Source organism: Engystomops pustulosus, chromosome 6, assembly GCF_040894005.1.
Source record: "Engystomops pustulosus chromosome 6, aEngPut4.maternal, whole genome shotgun sequence".
Classification (NCBI taxonomy): Eukaryota; Metazoa; Chordata; class Amphibia; order Anura; family Leptodactylidae; genus Engystomops; species Engystomops pustulosus.
In genome coordinates, this window is record NC_092416.1 from 16,338,368 (window position 1) to 16,365,366 (window position 26,999).

Here is a 26,999-nt window from a genome sequence, read left to right on the forward strand (position 1 = left end):
CCATATTGTCATATTCTGTATTATTACCTCTCCGATGTTTCTACAATGTGACATTGAGGTGAAGTGAATCTCTTCTTCGTCTTCTCTTGTGCAGTGATGCCGCAGGTCGCTCCTCATCCATAATAACGTTATAATGTGGCTGTTGCTTTACCACAATCAGACGGCAGCGCATCCCATTCCCTGATCCTTCCATCATGTCTGATGTAATAGTGGAGCTTTTACCGTCCATTTTATTCCCCCCCCCCCCTCCCCTCTGTATAATCTTATGAGGCCAACGCCCTGTTATAAAGTAAATCTCTGCACGAGCTGCGGAGTAAACTACTTGTTATCACAACCTCCTCCTGCAACTTCATAGTCATGGACATCTCCGGCCTCCTGCTCATCTGCATCTTATCAGGCATCGCAGCTACAGGTGGGTGACCAGACCCCGGGGGGGGGTGGGGGGGCGCTACAGGCAACACATTGTTACTGGGTTTTATTATTTCTTTATTACTTACTAATTGTTCTTATTATTTGGTTAATTTGTTAAAACTCTGAAAATGATAGAAATCCTATTCTAACATCTACAGATTGAAATACATGAGGATTATTTTCCTCAAATGATTTCTTATATCTGTTGTATATTGTATTTCAGTTTTTAAATATTGTAAATTTATTTTTGTATTCATTTCAGATCAATATTATTAGTATGAGTAGTATTCAAACCCTGTATATAATAATACACCCAACTATTCTAGGTGTAAACAGCTAAATATGCAAAATGAAATCAATAAAATATAAAATGTAAAAATCCATCATGAAAATTAAAATATCTGTTTCGATTTTATTTTACTATGAATTTTAGTAATGTTTAATAATAAAAACTAATAATAGTAATAATAATAATAATAATAATAATAATAGTGTAATTAAGTAAATAAAAATATACAATGCAAATTTTATTATACTATTATTATTATTGTTATTATTATTATTATTTTTATTATTATTTAACTAAGTTTACTGATAATAATGGTAATAATAATAACCCTAATAATAATAATAATAATAATTCTAACCATAATGATAATAATAATAATAATAATAATAATAATAATAATAATAGTAATAATAATAACAATCATACTTAAAAATAATAATTATCATAATAATATTAATAATGTGATTAGGTAAATAAAAAATATGCAAATACATTATTATTATTATTATCATCATTATTATTGTTGTTCTTGTTATTATTGTTATTATTAGTATTATTATTAAATATAAAGTTGATAAAATAAATAATAATAATAATAGTGATATATGCATTGCATATCTTTATTTTTTACCTAATTACATTATTACTGTTATTATTATTATTATTAAATACAGGCAGTCCCCGGGTTACATACAAGATAGGGTCTGTAGGTTTGTTCTTAAGTTGAATTTGTATGTTAGTCGTAACTGTATATTTTATCATTGTAATCCCAGCCAGAACTTTTTTGGTCTCTGTGACAATTGGATTTTAAAAATGTTGGGTTGTCATAAGAACCAGGATTAACACTAAAGCTTCATTACAGACGCCTGTGATAACTGTTACAGCTGATTATTGTAGCCTAAGGCTAAAGTACAGTAATTACCAACATCCAGAGGTCCGTTTGTAACTAGGGGTCGTATGTAAGTCGAGTGCTCTTAAGTAGGGGACTGCCTGTATAGAGGTAATAAATAAATAACAATATTAATAGTAATATATGCACTGTATATTTTTATTTACCTAATTACATTATTACTGTTATTATTATTATTATCATCGTTGTTGCTATTGTAATTATAATTCAGTTTTAAACGTTTTTTTCTTAGTTTTTTTTTGCGAGCACTAAATAATGATGTTATTCCATTTTCTTGTACATGAAACTTGATGTACAATTAGTTTAGGACAATGAGATTACGGCCTGATTCCCCCTCGCTGGGACATTTTCAGTGACGCTGATACAAATTCTTGTAGTCCTAAATTTCCGGAATGACGTTGATTTATTTCTCTGTATAATCGAGGCCGCGGCCGGTGATGAGGATGATGTAAGGATTATTGATCTCTGGTGACTAGACAGACGATTATATTACAGGCCAGACGTTACTACAGATGTCCCCGTACCTTTACTCTCTATTGTATGTGACCGGCATACAAGACAATGGCGCAGATTTATCAGGGCCGGAAATCTGGCGTACAAGCTCGGAAATAGGCGCCATTTTTGGTGCATGCACCTATTTTCTCCTTTATGCTATCAAGTGGGCATAAAGCATTGGAGAGGCCTGCGCACCACCTGTAGCCTGCACCCGATTAGGCCGGACCGGGCGTAGAACTTCCCCGCTGGCCCGGCACAGCGCATGCGCCCGTCGGATTTATTAGGAGCCATCTGGTAAGTGATCACATAAATCTCTCCCAATATATCGGAAAATGTTCTGTTTTTTATTGCAAGTAGAATTTTAACATGTATAGAAAAACAAGATATATTACTATTCTAGAACTTTCCAACATTTTATGTTGTCAACATCATCATGTTGAAGTTTCTAGAGGAATGGCCATTAGTTACAGGCCGCCCTTAGAGTACAATGACCCAAGATCAAGACATTTCTAACCACCTTCTGTGACTTCAGTTGACAACAGGTGGTCCCCTACTTAAGGACACCCGACTTACAGATGACCCCTAGTTACAGACGGACCTCTCTACCCACTGTGACCTCTGGTGAAGCTCTCTGGATACTTTACTTTAGTCCAAGGATGCAATGATCAGCTGTAAGATGTCTGTGATGAAGCTTTTTGATAATCCTTGGTCCCATTACAACATCAAATTTTGAAATTGATACTGAGACGAAAAAAAAAATTGTCTGGGTCTACAATTATAAAATATACAGTTCCAACTTACATACAAATTTAACTTAAAGGAAACCTACCATTTGATTTGATGCATTATGAAGCAAACATACCTTGAGACTGCTGTAGCTACACTGATGCAGGATCATATCTTGGTTAATCTGTGCTGAGGGGTTTTGCTGAAGAAACAATTATAACATTCAGGACCTTGGGAAAGCTGGGTCAGGCTGGCTGCCTACTTTAACACATTACATACTGGAGCTTGTAATTACAAATGGAGGTTAGTCAAGACATGACTAATCAACCTGAGTTGGATCACTCATACACAGCAGCTGGGGGATGGTGCAGCAACTGATTATTCTGCCTTCAAGCACAACCCAGGGATTACATCATCCTCTCCTGCAGAGAATAACTCACATGCTAGGAGAAGCGCTGAACCAGCCATAGAAGCGACAGAGCTTCCGTATCATAATGTTATAATCAGTAAAGCCACTCAGCACAGGGATTAACCAAGATATGTTTCTGCATCAGTGTAGCTACAGCATTCTCAAGGTATGTTTGCTTCATAATGCATCAAATCAAATGGTAGATTTCCTTTAAGTACAAACCTAAAGAATGTATCCCGTACGTATCACGGGACTGTCTATATTGTGATGACCAAACATCATCTTCTATTACCTCTGGACTGTCTAAGCACAAGTTCTTTCGGCCATCTTGGTACTGTAATATAATGTCTTCTGTCCAGCTACACCCCAGCCATAGCTAATAGAGACTGTTCTAGGTTTGTCCATCCTGGGAACTTTTGCACAGGGCTTAAAGGAATATTCTTGTCAAAGTTGATTCATTGAATTATACCTTGTACAGGGGGCTGAAAGGAAGAGCAGGACAACAGGTTCTAATAAGGTTCTACTGTAGGAATACAAATAAAATGAGTCTAATGAGTACCTGCATTATTCAATGAATTTGCTTTGAATGGAGTCAAAACCATAAAATCTCTAAGAATTCTATAACTTATTTACCTTGATGCTAAATTCATTAGCACCACAGATGATTCACAGTCTCTGATTGGCCTTTCTTCTGCAATAACTACCACTAGTACAGAGTATCAGCCTTGGAAATGAATGAAGGCAAATACACCTCTATGCCTTTGCTTTTGTTGACAGACATCTTACATACATAACGCTGCCTGCTCACAAAATACATCCCAATCCAATTTTCCTTCAATATCCATCACCATATGAGAGACGGGACAGATAAGGAGAGTCCCACCACAGCCCGGCCACCAGAAGACTCCCCTCCAGTCCAGCTTTAATGGGACAGGCTGGAGTGCCAACTTCACCAACCTATATAGAAGATCTGCTGTAACATCTATGGGCAAATGTGCCCGCATTCTCCACCACTTGCCATGAGTAGTCAAACAGCCATCTGTTACTTCTCAAGTTTAGGATTGTCATAATCCACGAGACCCTCTTAAAAAACTAATTTCCCGAACAAAGAAGTGACCCCTTTAAACTGCTCATCAAGGTACTTTATTCACCAGTGATGATGAAACTTTTAGGCAACGAGTACCTAAACTGCAAAAAAAAAACATAACGTGCATATTCAAGTACAAGCCGAGGTACCCAATATTACCACAAAAAACTTGGAAAACTTATTGACTCGAGTATAAGCCTAGAATGGTAAATGCAGCTGCTACTCTTAAATAAAGTGTTCAGCAGCAACCTCACCGATAAAATGCCCAGCATGACCCCCCACTCATCAAGGAAATGCCCAGCATGACCCCCCCACTCATTACTGAAATGCCCAGCATGACCCCACTCATTACTGAAATGCCCAGCATGACCCCCACTCATTACTGAAATGCCCAGCATGGCCCCCTACTCATTACTGAAATACCCAGCATGACCCCCCACTCATTACTGAAATGCCCAGCATGACCCCCCAATCATTACTGAAATGCCCAGCATGACCCCCCACTCATTGCTGAAATGCCCAGCATGGTCCGCCACTCATCACTGAAATACCCAGAATGGCCCCCACTCATTACTGAAATGCCCAGCATGGCCCCCTACTCATTACTGAAATGCCCAGCATGACCCCCTACTCATTACTGAAATTCCCAGCATGACCCCCCACTCATTACTGAAATGTCCAGCTTGGCCCCCTACTCATCACTGAAATGCCCAGCATGGCCCCCTACTCATTACTGAAATACCCAGCATGGCCCCCACTCATTACTGAAATGCCCAGCATGTCCCCCACTCACTACTGAAATGCCCAGCATGGCCCCCTACTCATTACTGAAATGCCCAGCATGTGCCCCACTCATTACTGAAATGCCCAGCATGTGCCCCACTCATTACTGAAATGCCCAGCATGGCCCCCTACTCTTTACCGAAATACCCAGCATGGCCCCCACTCATTACTGAAATTCCCAGCATGTCCCCCACTCACTACTGAAATGCCCAGCATGGCCCCCTACTCATTACTGAAATGCCCAGCATGTGCCCCACTCATTACTGAAATGCCCAGCATGTGCCCCACTCATTACTGAAATGGCCAGCATGTGCCCACCTCATTACTGAAGTGCCCAGCATGGCCCCCACTCATTACTGAAATGCCCAGCATGGCCCCACTCATTACTGAAATACCCAGCATGGCCCCCACTCATTACTGAAATGCCCAGCATGTCCCCCCACTCATTACTGAAATGCCCAGCATGTGCCCCCACTCATTACTGAAATACCCAGCATGTCCCCCCACTCATTACTGAAATGTCCCCATATGACCCCCCCACTCAATACTGAAATGTCCCAGCATGGCCCCCACTCATTACTGAAATGCCCAGCATGTGCCCCACTCATTACTGAAATGCCCAGCATGTGCCCCACTCATTACTGAAATGCCCAGCATGACCCCCACTCATTACTGAAATGCCCAGCATGTGCCCCACTCATTACTGAAATGCCCAGCATGTGCCCCACTCATTACTGAAATGCCCAGCATGGCCCCACTCATTACTAAAATGGCCAGCATGTGCCCACCTCATTACTGAAATACCCAGCATGGCCCCCACTCATTACTGAAATGCCCAGCATGGCCCCCACTCATTATTGAAATGCCTAGCATGGCCCCCACTCATTATTGAAATACCCAGCATGGCCCCCACTCATTACTGAAATACCCAGCATGGCCCCCACTCATTACTGAAATGCCCAGCATGTCCCCCCCACTCATTACTGAAATGCCCAGCATGTGCCCCCTACTCATTACTGAAATGCCCAGCATGTCCCCCCCACTCATTACTGAAATGCCCAGCATGTGCCCCACTCATTACTGAAATGCCCAGCATGACCCCCTACTCATTACTGAAATGCCCAGCATGTGCCCCACTCATTACTGAAATGCCCAGCATGGCCCCACTCATTACTGAAATGCCCAGCATGTGCCCCACTCATTACTGAAATGCCCAGCATGGCCCCACTCATTACTGAAATGCCCAGCATGTGCCCCACTCATTACTGAAATGCCCAGCATGTCCCCCCACTCATTACTGAAATGCCCAGCATGGCCCCCACTCATTACTGAAATACCCAGCATGGCCCCCACTCATTACTGAAATGCCCGGCATGGCCCCCTACTCATTACTGAAATGCCCAGCATGGCCCCCACTCATTACTGAAATGCCTAGCATGTCCCCCTACTCATTACTGAAATGCCCAGCATGTGCCCCACTCATTACTGAAATGCCCAGCATGGCCCCACTCATTATTGAAATGCCCAGCATGTGCCCCACTCATTACTGAAATGCCCAGCATGTCCCCCCACTCATTACTGAAATGCCCAGCATGGCCCCCACTCATTACTGAAATACCCAGCATGGCCCCCACTCATTACTGAAATGCCCGGCATGGCCCCCTACTCATTACTGAAATGCCCAGCATGGCCCCCACTCATTACTGAAATGCCTAGCATGTCCCCCTACTCATTACTGAAATGCCCAGCATGGCCCCCACTCATAACTGAAATGCCCAGCATGGCCCCACTCATTACTGAAATGCCTAGCATGTCCCCCTACTCATTACTGAAATGCCTAGCATGTCCCCCTACTCATTACTGAAATGCCCAGCATGGCCCCCACTCATTACTGAAATGCCCAGCATGGCCCCCACTCATTACTGAAATGCCTAGCATGGCCCCTACTCATTACTGAAATACCCAGCATGACCCCCCACTCATTACTGAAATACCCAGCATGTCCCCCCCACTCATTACTGAAATGCCCAGCATGGCCCCCACTCATTACTGAAATGCCCAGCATGACCCCCACTCATTACTGAAATGCCCAGCATGACCCCCTACTCATTACTGAAATACCCAGCATGGCCCCACTCATTACTGAAATACCCAGCATGTGCCCCACTCATTACTGAAATACCCAGCATGACCCCCACTCATTACTGAAATACCCAGCATGTGCCCCACTCATTACTGAAATACCCAGCATGGCCCCCTACTCATCACTGAAATGCCCAGCATGTGCCCCACTCATTACTGAAATGCCCAGCATGTGCCCCACTCATTACTGAAATGCCCAGCATGTCCCCCCACTCATTACTGAAATGCCCAGCATGGCCCCCACTCATTACTGAAATACCCAGCATGGCCCCCACTCATTACTGAAATGCCCGGCATGGCCCCCTACTCATTACTGAAATGCCCAGCATGGCCCCCACTCATTACTGAAATGCCTAGCATGTCCCCCTACTCATTACTGAAATGCCCAGCATGTGCCCCACTCATTACTGAAATGCCCAGCATGTCCCCCCACTCATTACTGAAATGCCCAGCATGGCCCCCACTCATTACTGAAATACCCAGCATGGCCCCCACTCATTACTGAAATGCCCGGCATGGCCCCCTACTCATTACTGAAATGCCCAGCATGGCCCCCACTCATTACTGAAATGCCTAGCATGTCCCCCTACTCATTACTGAAATGCCCAGCATGGCCCCCACTCATAACTGAAATGCCCAGCATGGCCCCACTCATTACTGAAATGCCTAGCATGTCCCCCTACTCATTACTGAAATGCCTAGCATGTCCCCCTACTCATTACTGAAATGCCCAGCATGGCCCCCACTCATTACTGAAATGCCCAGCATGGCCCCCACTCATTACTGAAATGCCTAGCATGGCCCCTACTCATTACTGAAATACCCAGCATGACCCCCCACTCATTACTGAAATACCCAGCATGTCCCCCCCACTCATTACTGAAATGCCCAGCATGGCCCCCACTCATTACTGAAATGCCCAGCATGACCCCCACTCATTACTGAAATGCCCAGCATGACCCCCTACTCATTACTGAAATACCCAGCATGGCCCCACTCATTACTGAAATACCCAGCATGTGCCCCACTCATTACTGAAATACCCAGCATGACCCCCACTCATTACTGAAATACCCAGCATGTGCCCCACTCATTACTGAAATACCCAGCATGGCCCCCTACTCATCACTGAAATGCCCAGCATGTGCCCCACTCATTACTGAAATGCCCAGCATGTGCCCCACTCATTACTGAAATACCCAGCATGGCCCCCTACTCATTACTGAAGTACCTAGCATGTCCCCCTACTCATTACTGAAGTACCCAGCATGTCCCCCACTCATTACTGAAGTACCCAGCATGTCCCCCACTCATTACTGAAGTACCCAGCATGTCCCCCACTCATTACTGAAGTACCCAGCATGGCCCCTACTTAAACTTATATACTTACCCTCCGGCGCTCCCAGCATCTCCTCTTTTGCTCAAGGCTCCTCTTGGCAGTATTGGCAAAGTCACATCTATGCGCTGTGCCCACGCACACACTGTGACATCAGCAAGTGGCAACACTTCCACGTTATAATGTGTGCGTGAGTGCATAGATGTGACTCTGCCAGCACTGCCGGGAGGAACCTTGTTTTTTTACAGCACAAAAATTGTGCTGAAAAACTCAGCTTATACCCAAGTATATAGCAATACAACAATTCAAGCAGTAACTTTTTACCAACTTATTGATCCCTGCTCTGCCACAGTTTTTACTGGTTACGGTGTAGTGTTAATTCATGTTATTATTGTGGCTTCACTCCATACCCCCCCCCCCCTGCATCATAGGAATTACAGGGCCCGGAGGAGAAGCTTCAATAGCCTCAGTGATAATCCAACCCTTTCTGCACTATCTCACTTTTTTTGGAAGTCCAGCACATCCTGGGTTGTCTGGGAGGAGGTCCTGAGTTCTATCTGGTGCTGTGGACCTCTGGCACACATAACATAGGTTTGCCACCAGTGGTCTTGGGGCAGTGCTCGGTGGACCTTGATATACAGAAAGATCCAGTGTCATTGAATAGTGGAGGTCCTCGTCCATAGGATCTTGTGTTTGTTGTGTATCATGTTGGGTCTCATGTGTTGTGTATCATGTGACACCTTCTACAAGTAGGTGTTGAAATATTTCAACGCTCGTAGGCACATGACCTTTAACTGGACCACAATTCTATATTTATGCTTTATCCGCAGCTTTCATATTGTAGCTGCTTCAGCAACAGCGGCCACTGCAGGCCTAGTGTGTTACTACACTGTAGCCTCTATATAATAACCCCTTCTTATACGCATCATATTATTACGCCACAGCATTGGAACAGTTAGTACAGAGAGGGCTCAAGAGCTTTGCCATAACACCCACAATTGATGGTCGTACCAATTGGGGTCGTTAACCATTTAAATGCTTGGGACCTGCCATCATTGAGGGAAGGTGGGGCATCATTGGTGTGGGTGGGGCATAATCGGGGTGGGGGTGGGGGGTTGACAATGCATCTCCATGATAGCGCAGAGTCTGTTTTAGACTTCAAGGCCAATTATTTAGATAGGTATTCAATAGTCTGTAAGTGACAGACTGATACAAATCATTTGATATGATAAGAGCCCCTCGGGTTCAATTACCCTAGGGGACCTACAGAAAAAAAAATAACCTTCAAAAATTGAGATAATTAAAAAAAACTAAAAGTTCAAATCACTACCAAATAAAATCATAAACATGTGAGGTATCACCACGTCCCAAAAGTCCAGCTTTCTCAAAATATAAAAAATGGTTATTCCAAACGATGAACCCCGTCACTATTTTTCAACACCAAAAATTTTATGAAAAACCAATCAAAAGGTTGTGCAGTCTCCAAAAGGTAGCAATGAAAATGTCAGATCATCCCCCGAAAAATTACACCTTACACAGAATAGGGCAAAATAAATATTTTTTTGTGCAAAAAGTCAAAAATTTTCTTAAAATCAATAAAAATATGTAAAAACCTATATCAATTTGGTATCCCCTGTGATGGTACTGACCCAAACAGAAAGGAGAGGTGTCATTTGGAGCGCGCAGTAAAAGCCATAGATACAGAGGCCATGTATACAAGACATTTGTTATGCAGAAAACAAGCCCTCGTACATGGAAACATAAAAACATTATGAATTTTTGAAGGGGGGGGGGGTGAAAAGTAGAAACGCAAACGGTACAAGTCATTAAGGAGTTAAAGGGGTTATATCTTCATGACCTACCTAGTGGGGTCATACACAATCATTAGTCTATGCTCTACTAAATAGTAGTGACTAGCTCAATGCTGCCCCTTATGGATAAAAGAAGTAAACTGCGGAATAATTGTATTTTTTTGGTTATTTTTAACCGAGTTTATGTTGTATTTTAGGTTTCTCTATATCATGTGTAAAGTGCACGGCAGAAAATGAGAAGAAATGCCAAGGAATCGCGCAGGAATGTCCATCACACAGTGACGTGTGCATCTCCGTTCTGGAATTTACCAAAATAGGTAGGTACCGTATGTCTTTTATATCTCAATTGCCCCTGGTGGCTGGAGACCGGCTGCTAAGATGTCCTCCATATACTGCACATAGAAGACAAGGTAAACCTGCTCCATTAATCTTTCTTTCACAGGAGCATCAGTAGAATCACACTGAGCTGTAGTCATATGTGGGGTATGATACAAGACTTACCATTATCTGCAGCAGCCGTGTAGCTAATGCATTTCAACATTTCTGACTGTGGATTTGTTAAACATTTGGTAACACTAGAGATAGACATCATTTTTGTTTGCCGGATAAGCTTATAGTGGTGGTGATGAGACCCAGTGCAACTAATTAGTGACTTCAAGGTGACAGAGAAGAATTTATGTCATATGATTGACAAAACTTGAAGGACTTGATTGACTTGGTGAATGGGCAATAGAAGTGATGCTAGGACCGGAGCAGGGTAAGAGCACGTCTTCCCAGCTTCTATTCCAGCTTTGATATGATTTTACAAAATTCCTGTAATCAGGGAAGCCCCTGGGGACTGGGGCAGGACTGGAAAAAAAGAGAGAGAGTACTTACCCTGCTCTGCTGCATTACTCAAGTGCCTCAAATCCATGCAATGTGATGTAATACTGTAACTTTAAGGGCGCATTCACACTGCCTTACGTAGCACGGCGGGCACACGGCGGTGCCGGGGAGAGAAGAAAGAGGTGAGGGCCCCTCTGCATAGGGTTATATGGCGCAACAACAACTCCAAGGGTTGTTGTTGAGAGGGGCAGAATACAGGAACTCCAGGGGCCCTGGTCGTCTCTCTTAGCCAGGCCCATGACTGGAGTCCCAATACCCCGCCTCTGATAACGGTCCAGACTGTTCCGAAAAATCCCTTTTAGTAATTAAAAAAAATCAATAAATAACAGGTTCCATTTTTTGTGCAAAACTTCAGTCAGTGTTAGATTGGTTAAGTCGTTCCTTTGTGTATGGTAACAGTAGTAGGACTATGAAATTTGGATTTATGTTCTTGGATTATAGCTTCTTAAAGTGCACTGGGAATATGTCCTCACACTGCTGTGCTCTGTGCTCTCTGCATTGAGCTTACATAAAGCTCTGTTGACATGTAATGAATAAATTCTATAACAGGCTTCTGGTTTATGTACTACAGCAAAGGGGAGGAGTAATGGGCAGGAGTAATGGGCAGTTCACTGCAGAGAGCACAGAGCACAGAAGTGTTAGGACACACCTTCAGTGCACAAGAAGCTACAACCCTCAAATATAAATCCATTTTGAACAAAGTTAAAGTGAACCGCTCCCCGGGGCCACTACCCCAAATTGTGCTGTTTTTCTTTTATTGCATGAAAAAAATTTGGTACTATTTTAAGGTGCAAATCCTGGATTTTTTAATTAGTTTTTTTTATGGTGGTCGCCAAGAAATTGACCCATACATAAAGGATAGGAGTAGTAGTACTGTGCTGTGTCCATATATACATGATAGGAGTAGTAGTATTATGATGTGCCCATATATACAGTATAGGAGTAGTAGTACTGTGCTGTGCCCATATATACAGGATAGGAGTAGTAGTACTGTGCTGTGTCCATATATACAGGATAGGAGTAGTAGTACTGTGCTGTGCCCATATATACAGGATAGGAGTAGTAGTACTGTGCTGTGCCCATATATACAGGATAGGAGTAGTAGTACTGTGTTGTGCCCATATATACAGGATAGGAGTAGTAGTACTGTGCTGTGCTCATATATACAGGATAGGAGTAGTAGTACTGTGCTGTGCCCATATATACAGGATAGGAGTAGTAGTACTATGATGTGCCCATATATACAGTATAGGAGTAGTAGTACTGTGCTGTGCCCATACATAAAGGATAGGAGTAGTAGTACTGTGCTGTGTCCATATATACATGATAGGAGTAGTAGTATTATGATGTGCCCATATATACAGTATAGGAGTAGTAGTACTGTGCTGTGCCCATATATACAGGATAGGAGTAGTAGTACTGTGCTGTGTCCATATATACAGGATAGGAGTAGTAGTACTGTGCTGTGCCCATATATACAGGATAGGAGTAGTAGTACTGTGCTGTGCCCATATATACAGGATAGGAGTAGTAGTACTGTGTTGTGCCCATATATACAGGATAGGAGTAGTAGTACTGTGCTGTGCTCATATATACAGGATAGGAGTAGTAGTACTGTGCTGTGCCCATATATACAGGATAGGAGTAGTAGTACTATGATGTGCCCATATATACAGTATAGGAGTAGTAGTACTGTGCTGTGCCCATATATACAGGATAGGAGTAGTAGTACTGTGCTGTGCCCATATCTACAGGATAGGAGTAGTAGTACAGTGCTGTGCTTATATACATGATAGGAGTAGTAGTACTGTGCTGTGCCCATATATACAGGATAGGAGTAGTAGTACTGTGCTGTGCCCATATATACAGGATAGGAGTAGTAGTACTATGATGTGCCCATATATACAGTATAGGAGTAGTAGTACTGTGCTGTGCCCATACATAAAGGATAGGAGTAGTAGTACTGTGCTGTGTCCATATATACATGATAGGAGTAGTAGTATTATGATGTGCCCATATATACAGTATAGGAGTAGTAGTACTGTGCTGTGCCCATATATACAGGATAGGAGTAGTAGTACTGTGCTGTGTCCATATATACAGGATAGGAGTAGTAGTACTGTGCTGTGCCCATATATACAGGATAGGAGTAGTAGTACTGTGCTGTGCCCATATATACAGGATAGGAGTAGTAGTACTGTGTTGTGCCCATATATACAGGATAGGAGTAGTAGTACTGTGCTGTGCTCATATATACAGGATAGGAGTAGTAGTACTGTGCTGTGCCCATATATACAGGATAGGAGTAGTAGTACTATGATGTGCCCATATATACAGTATAGGAGTAGTAGTACTGTGCTGTGCCCATATATACAGGATAGGAGTAGTAGTACTGTGCTGTGCCCATATCTACAGGATAGGAGTAGTAGTACAGTGCTGTGCTTATATACATGATAGGAGTAGTAGTACTGTGCTGTGCCCATATATACAGGATAGGAGTAGTAGTACTGTGCTATGCCCATATCTACAGGATAGGAGTAGTAGTACAGTGCTGTGCTTATATACATGATAGGAGTAGTAGTACTGTGCTGTGCCCACATGTACAGGATAGGAGTAGTAGTACTGTGCTGAGCCCATATATACAAGATAAGAGTAGAAGTACTGTGCTGTACCCATATATACAGGATAGGAGTAGTAGTACAGTGCTGTGCTTATATACATGATAGGAGTGGTAGTACTGTGCTGTGCCCACATGTACAGGATAGGAGTAGTAGTACTGTGCTGAGCCCATATATACAAGATAAGAGTAGAAGTACTGTGCTGTACCCATATATACAGGATAGGAGTAGTAGTACAGTGCTGTGCTTATATACATGATAGGAGTAGTAGTACTGTGCTGTGCTTATATACAGAATAGGAGTAGTAGTACTGTGCTGTGCTTATATACATGATAGGAGTAGTACTGTGCTATGTCCATATTTGCATACTTAAAGTAGTAGTACTGTGCTGTTACCATTCTTAAATATATAGGTTAGGAGTAATAGTACTGTGCTGTGACCATATATAAAGGATAATAGTAGTATCCTGCAACTGCCTGGGCAGGTCATGTGACCATCACTATGTTTGGTTGCAGTGCATCCATTACGGTCAGTTTTGGGGTGAGATGTCATCTCAGTGAGGTCATGTGCAGTGATGGCATTTACACATCGTTACTATGGAAACAGAGCAGGACAGTCTGTTACATCATCACTGAAAGCAGAGGATAAGAGGGAGGAGGAGTTACTGATAACTGAGGGATCATGGGAGGAGTAGTTGTAGATGACAACCATATTGGAAATAACTCCGCCTACATTAGAAAGCCCATAATATTTTGTGGATTATAAAGCAAACTATTTAACCTTTGCTCTGTGATGAATGTCATTGGGTTTTGTTGTATGAATTTATTTATAGCATTATGGGTGTTTCAATCAGATTCTCAAATTCCCAAAATACCCCTTTCATTAAATCCTGTGTCTTCTGTAAAGTTTAGTACTGCAGTTTAAGGATTTTGACCTGTTAGGTATGTGCCAGGACCAAGTGTACATCTATGAGTAGTGCAGGGCTCAGTATCCTTCTTATTACAAATTACGGGGTAGTATAATACTTAATGGGCAGTTTCAAGAGCCCCGGTTCTCGTCAGTAACCCAAACTGCAGTTGTATTTGAGAATATATTCATGCAGATTTTGATGTGAGACTGATGTGTACATTTGTATGTTTCTTTACGAGCACTTTGTGAGTGTATATTGTACATGAACCCCTCCTGTGCTAGTTAGGGGGGCGCTATCCATCATCATATCCGCAGCTGCCCGCGCTCCCGCTATTTCTAGTGCTACAATCTCCTCTACAATCTCAGAGCCTCAAGATCTGGAAATCATTAGGAAGAAACAGGAAACATTAAAATAAGAAAGAACACACATTAGTGAGGTCCATAGAAACGAGAGACTTCCTGAAGGTAAGGACGGCGGCCGCTAATTACTGGAGACACAAGAACACGAAGAATTCAATTACAAGAACATCGCTTTATCATCATTTGTAGAAAGCAGAAAAAGATAACAAAAATTAGGCATAGAAATCTACAGGTACAGGATAGGACGTCATATGACGGGGGGAGTTCTGTAAGATAGATAGATAGGAGATAGATAGATAGATAGATAGATAGATAGATAGATAGATAGATGAGATAGATAGATAGATAGATAGATAGGAGATAGATAGATAGATAGATAGATAGATAGATAGATAGATAGGAGATAGATAGATAGATAGATAGATAGGAGATAGATAGATAGGTATGAGATAGATAGATAGAAGATGGATAGATAGATATGAGATAGATAGATAGATAGATAGATAGATAGATAGATATGAGATAGATAGATATGAGATAGATAGATAGATAGATATGAGATAGATAGGAGATAGATAGATAGATAGATAGATAGATAGATAGATAGATAGATAGATAGATAGATAGATAGATATGCAACATCACCCACCGGTTCCCGGCCTTTTCTTAGGGCCTGGAGACAGCCGGGGCCCGGATACCGGAGTGGCTGGCGGTTGCGGCCTAGGCACGCTAGTGTCACGGTGCTTGGTATGGAGACCGGAGGGCTGTCCTACAGCCTGGCAGGTGTCCAGCAGGTGATGTGTGCAAGAAATGATATAGAGGGAGAGGCTGATGTACTGGTTCTCCCTGGGGCAGCCCTTAGAATCTCCAGTAGGTGTCCCTGGTAGATAGATGGGGCGCCCTTGATGGTGATACAGCCGTAGAAGGGACCAGACGGAGGCAACGTTGTGCAGAAAATAACTTACAGTTCTTTATTCGAACCAACGGTAACAACACGCCAAACGATTCTGTACAAGTGCAGGTTACTGGGGTGATCTTGGAGAGGAACCTCAGGAGTTTGGTCACCAGCCCGGATGCAGGGGCAGGCTGGGATGTATCTGTGTCCAATCCTGGAAGCTGCAGCTCTAATCCTGGGTGTTCTGTGTGTTTGGGCACTAGAGGTGTGCACTACACGCTGTCTCTAGTCACCCAGTGATGTAATGGATGTGCTCTCTAGGAGAGCTGGGTTCCAGGAGCTTGTGCTCTAAGAAGTTTCTGGAACTCAAGACCTCTCTGGTGAGAGGTGGCTGGAAAGAGCTGGGCCTAAAGAGAGCTTGTCACTTCCTGTCCAAGGAGTTTTTGTTACACTCTGGTCAGGTGGTCTCACTCTCCTATCACACTCCAGTTACGAAGGTGGAACAACATTGGATAATAACATTCAATAAGGTTAACCCTTGCCTATCAACACACTATCTACTGCTGCTAATTACCTCTAACTATATGACCTTGAAGTGAGTTGTACAGGCTCACCTACTGGGTACACATAGACAAAGGGGCTTATTCGCAACTACTCCTCTGCCTATGCATTGGCAGGGGTGTTGCTGATTGATAGATATGAGATAGATAGATGATACATTACATTGATCACTTCACTGATTTCTGTTATATATTTGCACAGGTGCCAAGGAAAATTCTTTCTTCATGAGACTCTGTGGTAACTGCTCAAATCATAAGACGGGAAGTGTTCGGTTTGACAAAGGAATCCTGAGGATCAACGCGACCTGCTGCAATACCGATAACTGTACCCCGACTGTCCCCACCAGTAAGTGCAAGTCCTATCTATCTATCTCATATCTATCTCATATCTATCTCATATCTATCTATCTATCTATCTATCTATCTATCTATCTATCTATCTATCTATCTATCTATCTCATATCTATCTATATCTATCTATCTATCTATCTCCTATCTATCTATCTATCTATCTATCTATCTATCTATCTATCTCCTATGTATCTATCTATCTATCTATCTATCTCATATCTATCTCATATCTATCTCATATCTATCTATCTATCTATCTATCTATCTATCTCATATCTATCTATCTATCTATCTATCTATCTATCTATCTATCTATCTATCTATCTATCTATCTCATATCTATCTATCTATCTATCTATCTCCTATCTATCTATATCTATCTATCTATCTATCTATCTCCTATCTATCTATCTATCTATCTATCTATCTCATATCTATCTCATATCTATCTATCTATCTATCTATCTCATATCTATCTATCTATCTATCTATCTATCTATCTATCTATCTATCTATCTATCTATCTCATATCTATCTATCTATCTATCTCATATCTATCTCATATCTATCTCATATCTATCTATCTACCTATCTATCTATCTATCTATCTATCTCCTATCTATCTCCTATCTATCTATATCTATCTATATCTATCTATCTATCTATCTATCTATCTATCTATCTATCTATCTATCTCCTATCTATCTATCTATCTATCTATCTATCTCATATCTATCTATCTATCTATCTCATATCTATCTCATATCTATCTCATATCTATCTATCTCATATCTATCTATCTATCTATCTATCTATCTATCTATCTATCTCATATCTATCTATCTATCTATCTATCTCATATCTATCTATCTATCTATCTATCTATCTATCTATCTATCTATCTCATATCTATCTATCTATCTATCTATCTCATATCTATCTATATATCTATCTATCTATCTATCTATCTATCTCCTATCTATCTCCTATCTATCTATATCTATCTATATCTATCTATCTATCTATCTATCTCATATCTATCTATCTATCTATCTCATATCTATCTATCTATCTATCTATCTCATATCTATCTATCTATCTATCTATCTATCTATCTATCTATCTATCTATCTATCTCCTATCTATCTCCTATCTATCTATATCTATCTATATCTATCTATCTATCTATCTCATATCTATCTATCTATCTATCTATCTATCTATCTATATATATCTATATCTATCTATCTATCTATCTATATATATCTATATCTATCTATCTATCTATCTATCTATCTATCTATCTATCTATCTATCTCATATCTATCTATCTATCTATCTATCTCATATCTATCTATCTATCTAGAAAAAGGAAAGTTTAGAGCAGCACAGCAACTCCGGTGGGTGCAAGTCCGTAAGTCCCCAGGCAGGGGGACTGCAATATAAGGTTTAGGAAGAGGCAGCACTTTTTTTGGAGTGCTGCCTCTTCCTAAACCTTATCTATCTATCTATCTATCTCATATCTATCTATCTATCTATCTATCTCCTATCTATCTCCTATCTATCTATATCTATCTATATCTATCTATCTATCTATCTCATATCTATCTATCTATCTATCTATCTATCTATCTATCTATATCTATATCTATCTATCTATCTATCTATCTATATATATCTATATCTATCTATCTATCTATCTATCTCCTATCTATCTATCTATCTATCTATCTATCTATCTCATATCTATCTCATATCTATCTCATATCTATCTATCTATCTATCTATCTATCTCATATCTATCTATCTATCTATCTATCTATCTATCTATCTATCTATCTATCTCATATCTATCTCATATCTATCTCATATCTATCTATCTATCTATCTATCTATCTATCTATCTATCTATCTATCTATCTATCTCATATCTATCTATCTATCTATCTATCTCATATCTATCTATCTATCTATCTATCTATCTCCTATCTATCTCCTATCTATCTATATCTATCTATCTATCTATCTATATCTATCTATCTATATTTATCTATATCTATCTATCTATCTATCTATCTATCTATCTCCTATCTATCTATCTATCTATCTATCTATCTATCTATCTATCTATCTATCTCCTATCTATCTATCTATCTATCTATCTATCTATCTATCTCCTATGTATCTATCTCATATCTATCTATCTATCTATCTATCTCATATCTATCTATCTATCTATCTATCTCATATCTATCTCATATCTATCTATCTATCTATCTCCTATCTATCTATCTATCTATCTATCTATCTATCTCCTATGTATCTATCTCATATCTATCTATCTATCTATCTATCTATCTCATATCTATCTATCTATCTATCTATCTATCTCATATCTATCTCATATCTATCTATCTATCTATCTCCTATCTATCTATCTATCTATCTATCTATCTATCTATCTATCTATCTCCTATGTATCTATCTATCTATCTATCTATCTATCTATCTCATATCTATCTCATATCTATCTCATATCTATCTATCTATCTATCTATCTATCTATCTCATATCTATCTATCTATCTATCTATCTCATATCTATCTATCTATCTATCTATCTATCTATCTATCTATCTCCTATCTATCTATATCTATCTATCTATCTATCTATCTATCTCCTATCTATCTATCTATCTATCTATCTATCTATCTCATATCTATCTCATATCTATCTATCTATCTATCTATCTATCTATCTCATATCTGTCTATCTATCTATCTATCTATCTATCTATCTATCTATCTATCTCATATCTATCTATCTATCTATCTATCTATCTATCTATCTATCTCATATCTATCTCATATCTATCTCATATCTATCTATCTACCTATCTATCTATCTATCTATCTATCTATCTATCTATCTATCTCCTATCTATCTCCTATCTATCTATATCTATCTATATCTATCTATCTATCTATCTATCTCATATCTATCTATCTATCTATCTATCTCATATCTATCTATCTATCTATCTCATATCTATCTATCTATCTCCTATCTATCTATCTATCTATCTATCTATCTATCTATCTCATATCTATCTCATATCTATCTATCTATCTATCTATCTATCTATCTATCTCATATCTGTCTATCTATCTATCTATCTATCTATCTATCTATCTATCTCATATCTATCTATCTATCTATCTATCTATCTATCTCATATCTATCTCATATCTATCTATCTACCTATCTATCTATCTATCTATCTATCTATCTATCTATCTATCTCCTATCTATCTCCTATCTATCTATATCTATCTATATCTATCTATCTATCTATCTATCTCCTATCTATCTATCTATCTATCTATCTATCTATCTATCTATCTCATATCTATCTATCTATCTCATATCTATCTCATATCTATCTCATATCTATCTATCTCATATCTATCTATCTATCTATCTATCTATCTATCTATCTATCTATCTATCTATCTCATATCTATCTATCTATCTATCTCATATCTATCTATCTATCTATCTATCTATCTATCTATCTCATATCTATCTATCTATCTATCTATCTCATATCTATCTATCTATCTATCTCATATCTATCTATCTATCTATCTATCTCATATCTGTCTATCTATCTATCTATCTATCTATCTATCTCATATCTATCTATCTATCTATCTATCTATCTATCTCATATCTATCTCATATCTATCTCATATCTATCTATCTACCTATCTATCTATCTATCTATCTATCTATCTATCTATCTATCTATCTCCTATCTATCTCCTATCTATCTATATCTATCTATATCTATCTATCTATCTATCTATCTATCTATCTCCTATCTATCTATCTATCTATCTATCTATCTATCTATCTCATATCTATCTATCTATCTATCTCATATCTATCTCATATCTATCTCATATCTATCTATCTCATATCTATCTATCTATCTATCTATCTATCTATCTATCTCATATCTATCTATCTATCTATCTCATATCTATCTATCTATCTATCTATCTATCTATCTCATATCTATCTATCTATCTATCTATCTATCTATCTCATATCTATCTATCTATCTATCTCATATCTATCTATCTATCTATCTATCTATCTATCTATCTATCTATCTATCTCCTATCTATCTCCTATCTATCTATATCTATCTATATCTATCTATCTATCTATCTCATATCTATCTATCTATCTATCTATCTATCTATCTATCTATATATATCTATATCTATCTATCTATCTATCTATCTATCTATCTATCTATCTATCTATCTCCTATCTATCTATCTATCTATCTATCTATCTCCTATGTATCTATCTATCTATCTATCTATCTATCTCATATCTATCTCATATCTATCTCATATCTATCTATCTATCTATCTATCTATCTATCTCATATCTATCTATCTATCTATCTATCTCATATCTATCTCATATCTATCTCATATCTATCTATCTATCTATCTATCTCATATCTATCTATCTATCTATCTCATATCTATCTATCTATCTATCTATCTATCTATCTATCTATCTATCTATCTATCTCCTATCTATCTCCTATCTATCTATATCTATCTATCTATCTATATCTATCTATCTATATCTATCTATATCTATCTATCTATCTATCTATCTATCTATCTATCTATCTATCTATCTTCTATCTATCTATCTATCTATCTATCTATCTATCTATCTCCTATCTATCTATCTATCTATCTATCTATCTCCTATGTATCTATCTATCTATCTATCTCCTATGTATCTATCTCATATCTATCTATCTATCTATCTATCTATCTATCTATCTCATATCTATCTATCTATCTATCTATCTATCTATCTCATATCTATCTCATATCTATCTATCTATCTATCTCCTATCTATCTATCTATCTATCTCCTATGTATCTATCTATCTATCTATCTATCTATCTCCTATGTATCTATCTCATATCTATCTATCTATCTATCTATCTATCTATCTCATATCTATCTATCTATCTATCTATCTCCTATCTATCTCCTATCTATCTATATCTATCTATATCTATCTATCTATCTATCTATCTCATATCTATCTATCTATCTATCTATCTATCTATCTATCTATATATATCTATATCTATCTATCTATCTATCTATCTATCTATCTATCTCCTATCTATCTATCTATCTATCTCCTATGTATCTATCTATCTATCTATCTATCTATCTCATATCTATCTCATATCTATCTCATATCTATCTATCTATCTATCTATCTATCTCATATCTATCTATCTATCTATCTATCTCATATCTATCTCATATCTATCTCATATCTATCTATCTATCTATCTATCTATCTCATATCTATCTATCTATCTATCTATCTCATATCTATCTATCTATCTATCTATCTCCTATCTATCTCCTATCTATCTATATCTATCTATCTATCTATCTATATCTATCTATCTATATCTATCTATATCTATCTATCTATCTATCTATCTATCTATCTATCTCCTATCTATCTATCTATCTATCTATCTATCTATCTATCTCCTATCTATCTATCTATCTATCTATCTCCTATGTATCTATCTATCTATCTATCTCCTATGTATCTATCTCATATCTATCTATCTATCTATCTATCTATCTATCTATCTCATATCTATCTATCTATCTATCTATCTATCTATCTCATATCTATCTCATATCTATCTATCTATCTATCTCCTATCTATCTATCTATCTATCTCCTATGTATCTATCTATCTATCTATCTATCTCCTATGTATCTATCTCATATCTATCTATCTATCTATCTATCTATCTATCTATCTATCTATCTCATATCTATCTATCTATCTATCTCATATCTATCTCATATCTATCTCATATCTATCTCATATCTATCTATCTATCTATCTATCTATCTATCTATCTATCTATATCTATCTATCTATCTATCTATCTATCTATCTCATATCTATCTATCTATCTATCTATCTATCTATCCATCTCCTATGTATCTATCTATCTATCTCATATCTATCTATCTATCTATCTATTTATCTATCTATCTCATATCTATCTATCTATCTATCTATCTATCTATCTCATATCTATCTATCTATCTATCTATCTATCTATCTATCCATCTCCTATGTATCTATCTATCTATCTATCTATCTATCTATCTATCTATCTCATATCTATCTATCTATCTATCTATCTATCTATCTATCTCATATCTATCTATATTTATCTACTTAATTTCTATTTTTCATATCTATCTATGATTTATCTGATCCAAAATCAATAAACAGATATGTTTAGAGGGTTTGTCCATGATGTGCAAATTTGTGGCCATTGCAGGCAGTTCTTGTGACAAACAAAGAATGATGAGAGAAAAACACCAAAACAGGATAGACGTAAGGTTTTCTTATTTTTGGACTATCCCTCTTTACTTCTAGCCACACATTTGCGATTGTGGACAGACTGAGCTGTGAACGTCACTGAAACCAATCATTCCTGTAAGATTACGTTCTGCTTTACTGCAGGCTGTAGTCTTCTCTAAAAGTGAAAGTTTTCTGCTGACATCTAGTGGTCAACATTAGAAGTGCAAAGATTTATTATTCTTAGGGTTAAATTTGATTCTTTTTCATAATTTTTTTTCTTCCTAATAAGTTCCAACAGATAAAAATGATGAGAAAGTAAAACCCAATGGAATAAGATGTAAATCCTGTTTTGCCTTCAATGCCCGAGCCTGCGATTGTAACGTCTTTGTGAATTGCTCCGTGGGGGAGACAAATTGTATCTCTCGGTTTATATCTGCTTCAGGTGAGCTTGTGAACAATAACTATAATTGTATCTAATTTTAACAGTTTGACTCCATAGGTAATGTTGTTTTTTTTTTCATCCATCAACCCGGGCAGGTGAAGAGATTAACCATGTGGTCAATGGAGAATGGTCAGGGACAAGCCAAGGTCTAGGCAGGTAGAGTTCTAACAAAGTTGAGATATTGGCCAAAGGGCGGCGGAGTGGGCCTGTTACTCACTGCAGCCAGCAAACTGTCCCAAGGCTACAGCATACTTCTTCGCCATGTAAGACCTGACATGGAGATATACGCAACCCAAACGCCTAAGCCTCTTGATGTATCCGGATAGGCAGGGATTACATCCCACATCAGTGCACAAGCGCCAGCGTATGATAAACCTCCACCATGGTATATTTGTACACATCACACATGCTGCACATATAGATGACACATACAGTTACACACCTACCTCTCCAGGTAGTGGCCACAGGACTGCACCTGGATTTCCAGCACTTCTTCTGCCTTACTCACCATCCTGACAGCCGGCTCTAAGCAGCTGATGTCATATTATAGACCCAGTGTCTGTGAAGGGGAACACTTCCTCCATTGCTGCCAGAGACAGTATGGACTTACAGGCCCCATGCAAACAGCTCCAGAGAAGCCCCGGGCTGGTGGGTGAGACCTCAGTACATAGTGGAGGAAATAGCATCCTGCTCCAAAAACATACTGGTAGATTGTTGGATTGTGAGCCCCATTGGGGACAGGGTCTGATGTGCAGCGCTGCATAATCTGTGTGCACTATATAAATAAAGGAATTATTATTATTATTATGCTCAGACACAGGGCCGGTTGGAGGGGATTGAGAGAGAAGCTGTCAGAGACTGAGGGGCTTATTTACTAAGGGTCCGCGGATCGCATTGCCGTCGGACATCCCAACATTTTCGGGATTTCCTGTGACAGGTATTTAGAAGGGGATTGTGTCGCACTAGGAGACACAAAATATCATTATTGTTGCGTTATGTCTCTGCAGGTGGAGGGTTCCAGCACGGGGCGGCCGTTCGAGGTTGTGCTACAAAAGAAATGTGTGAAGTCGCTCATGTTGGTGTAAAATTAAATAACACCCGAGTGAAATCCAACTTTTCCTGCACAGGCGATAGTGACAGTTTCCACAATAGTTTAATATTCCTTGTCCTTATTGCCGCCATCTTCTCCAGATTTACAACTACCACGTGATGTGACAGGAGCCACAGTGTAAAACTACGGATACATTAAAGAACAATTTCACACATACTTTGCCTTAAGATATTCTTACTGTTCCAGTCACATCCAAAACTCACAATAAGCAATTCTTCTGATTTCCTTTAAAGGGAAACTGTCAGCAGAAATGTACTTAATAAACCACTACCAGAATGTTGTCAAGCAACCTAACACCTTCCAGATCACGTTTCTTTCATGGCCCAGTGTGGTGACATCATCCAGAAAATCTACTTTGGAGTGAGGTGTAAACTGGATATGTAAAGTCAAGGATGACAGCGATTTTAGCACTGAAGTTAAGCTCACTCTTCCTCAGAACCCCTCCTTCACTGTAATTGATGGTCCTGCATCAAGAGACATCACTATCCAGATCTCCGGACGTCTGATGCATTGCCACGGGTGCCCCTGCGATCTGTGTCTTGGATCGCAGGCACACCCATGCCCCTCTCCGTGGCAGCACCCCGTTCCGAGCTCACTCACCTCTCCAAGTTCTTTCTCCCGTCCTGGCTGGCCAGCATGGGCGCCCCCGATCCCTAGGGTGTGTGCACACCGGCACTCGCAGAATTAAAGGGCCAGCACGCCGCTGATTGCTGCTGTCCACTTCCGGGATTCTTGAAAAGCCGGCTTCTCCCAGCAACCCCCGCCAGATCTTTGAACTTCAAGCCACTGAGAAAGCTTCCCTCTGCGATTATTACATGGCCTCCCATTGTTACTCCGGACCTGACCATGACTTTGCTTCTTCACTTGATCTCCTGCTCTCCTGCTCTGTCACTGACCTCGAATCATTGCCACCTGCCTTGACCATCTGCCTGTTCCTGACCACGAGGCTACGGATTGATTTTCTACCTCGACCTTGGTTGCCACCATGAACAAGTCACGCCTGTGGAACAACCTGGTGGTACGGAGCAAGACCAACCTGCTTTGCGGCGGACTCTGGTGAGGACCAGGTGCCACTTAGATTCCGGACCCAGGTGTCGGCTTGTGTCATCGTCCACGGTGGTCCAGGGGGTTCACTACCCCAGAAGCCTGACATGCATGATGTCAATCACAGAGGAGGAGGCGTTCAGAGCTCCGCAGATTGACTTTATACAATAAATTTACATGTCACTTCAAACTTGATTTTCAGGTTGATGCCACCACACTGGACCTTGAAAAAAACTAGAAGGTGTTATGCTGTTTGGCGATAAACTGGTGGTGATTTATTAGGTCAGTTGCTGATGACAGGTTCTCTTAAACATATCTATCCTCACAGCTAGCGGTAGGAGACTAGCTACTATGAAGTCTTACATAACTTTCTCAGGTTTAGAAGGATCATACAGGACATGACATGGATCTTCTCGATATGGGAAACTAATGGAAACACAATGAGGCTGGATGACATCCATCAGGTTCTTCACTTCCAAAGCTCAGCCTTGTCCAGAGGAAAATAAAATCTGGCAAACCTCCAATTCCCAAGAGACATCCCTCGGCACTCAGGAGAAGACATCAGCTCCCTCGACCCTTTAAAGGAAACCTCTAGGGAACATTGGCTGAAGGGTTGCAATTCTTTTGGGTTTAGAAGGATAACGCCAACTTCATCTCATCCTACAGCAGTCAGAAAACAACACTTCATGGTACAAGATAAAATATTGGGGTCCTTTTGGGTGATGGAACTTACATGTTTCCTTCAGTTCTTCTGGTGGGGGAAAGAGAGAGACAAGTATTGACATCTATTCCTGATCCTCACCCATCACACAGATACACCAGACACCACATACTCCGACCTCTTCAAGTGGATCAACCTTTTAAAACCAATGCAACTACATTATGTATGACATGAGCCATGGTATGCTGGAGGTATCATCCCCCATTCCTGAAGTCATGTCCCCCTTTGGTATACGGCTCTGGT

The 26,999-nt window shown here is 39.5% G+C and overlaps 1 pseudogene; it reads left to right on the forward strand.

Moving 5' to 3' along the window:
- Positions 1-265: 265 nt before the first annotated feature.
- Positions 266-25,147, forward strand: LOC140065512 (phospholipase A2 inhibitor and Ly6/PLAUR domain-containing protein-like; annotated as a pseudogene).
- The last annotated feature ends 1,852 nt before the right edge of the window (positions 25,148-26,999 follow it).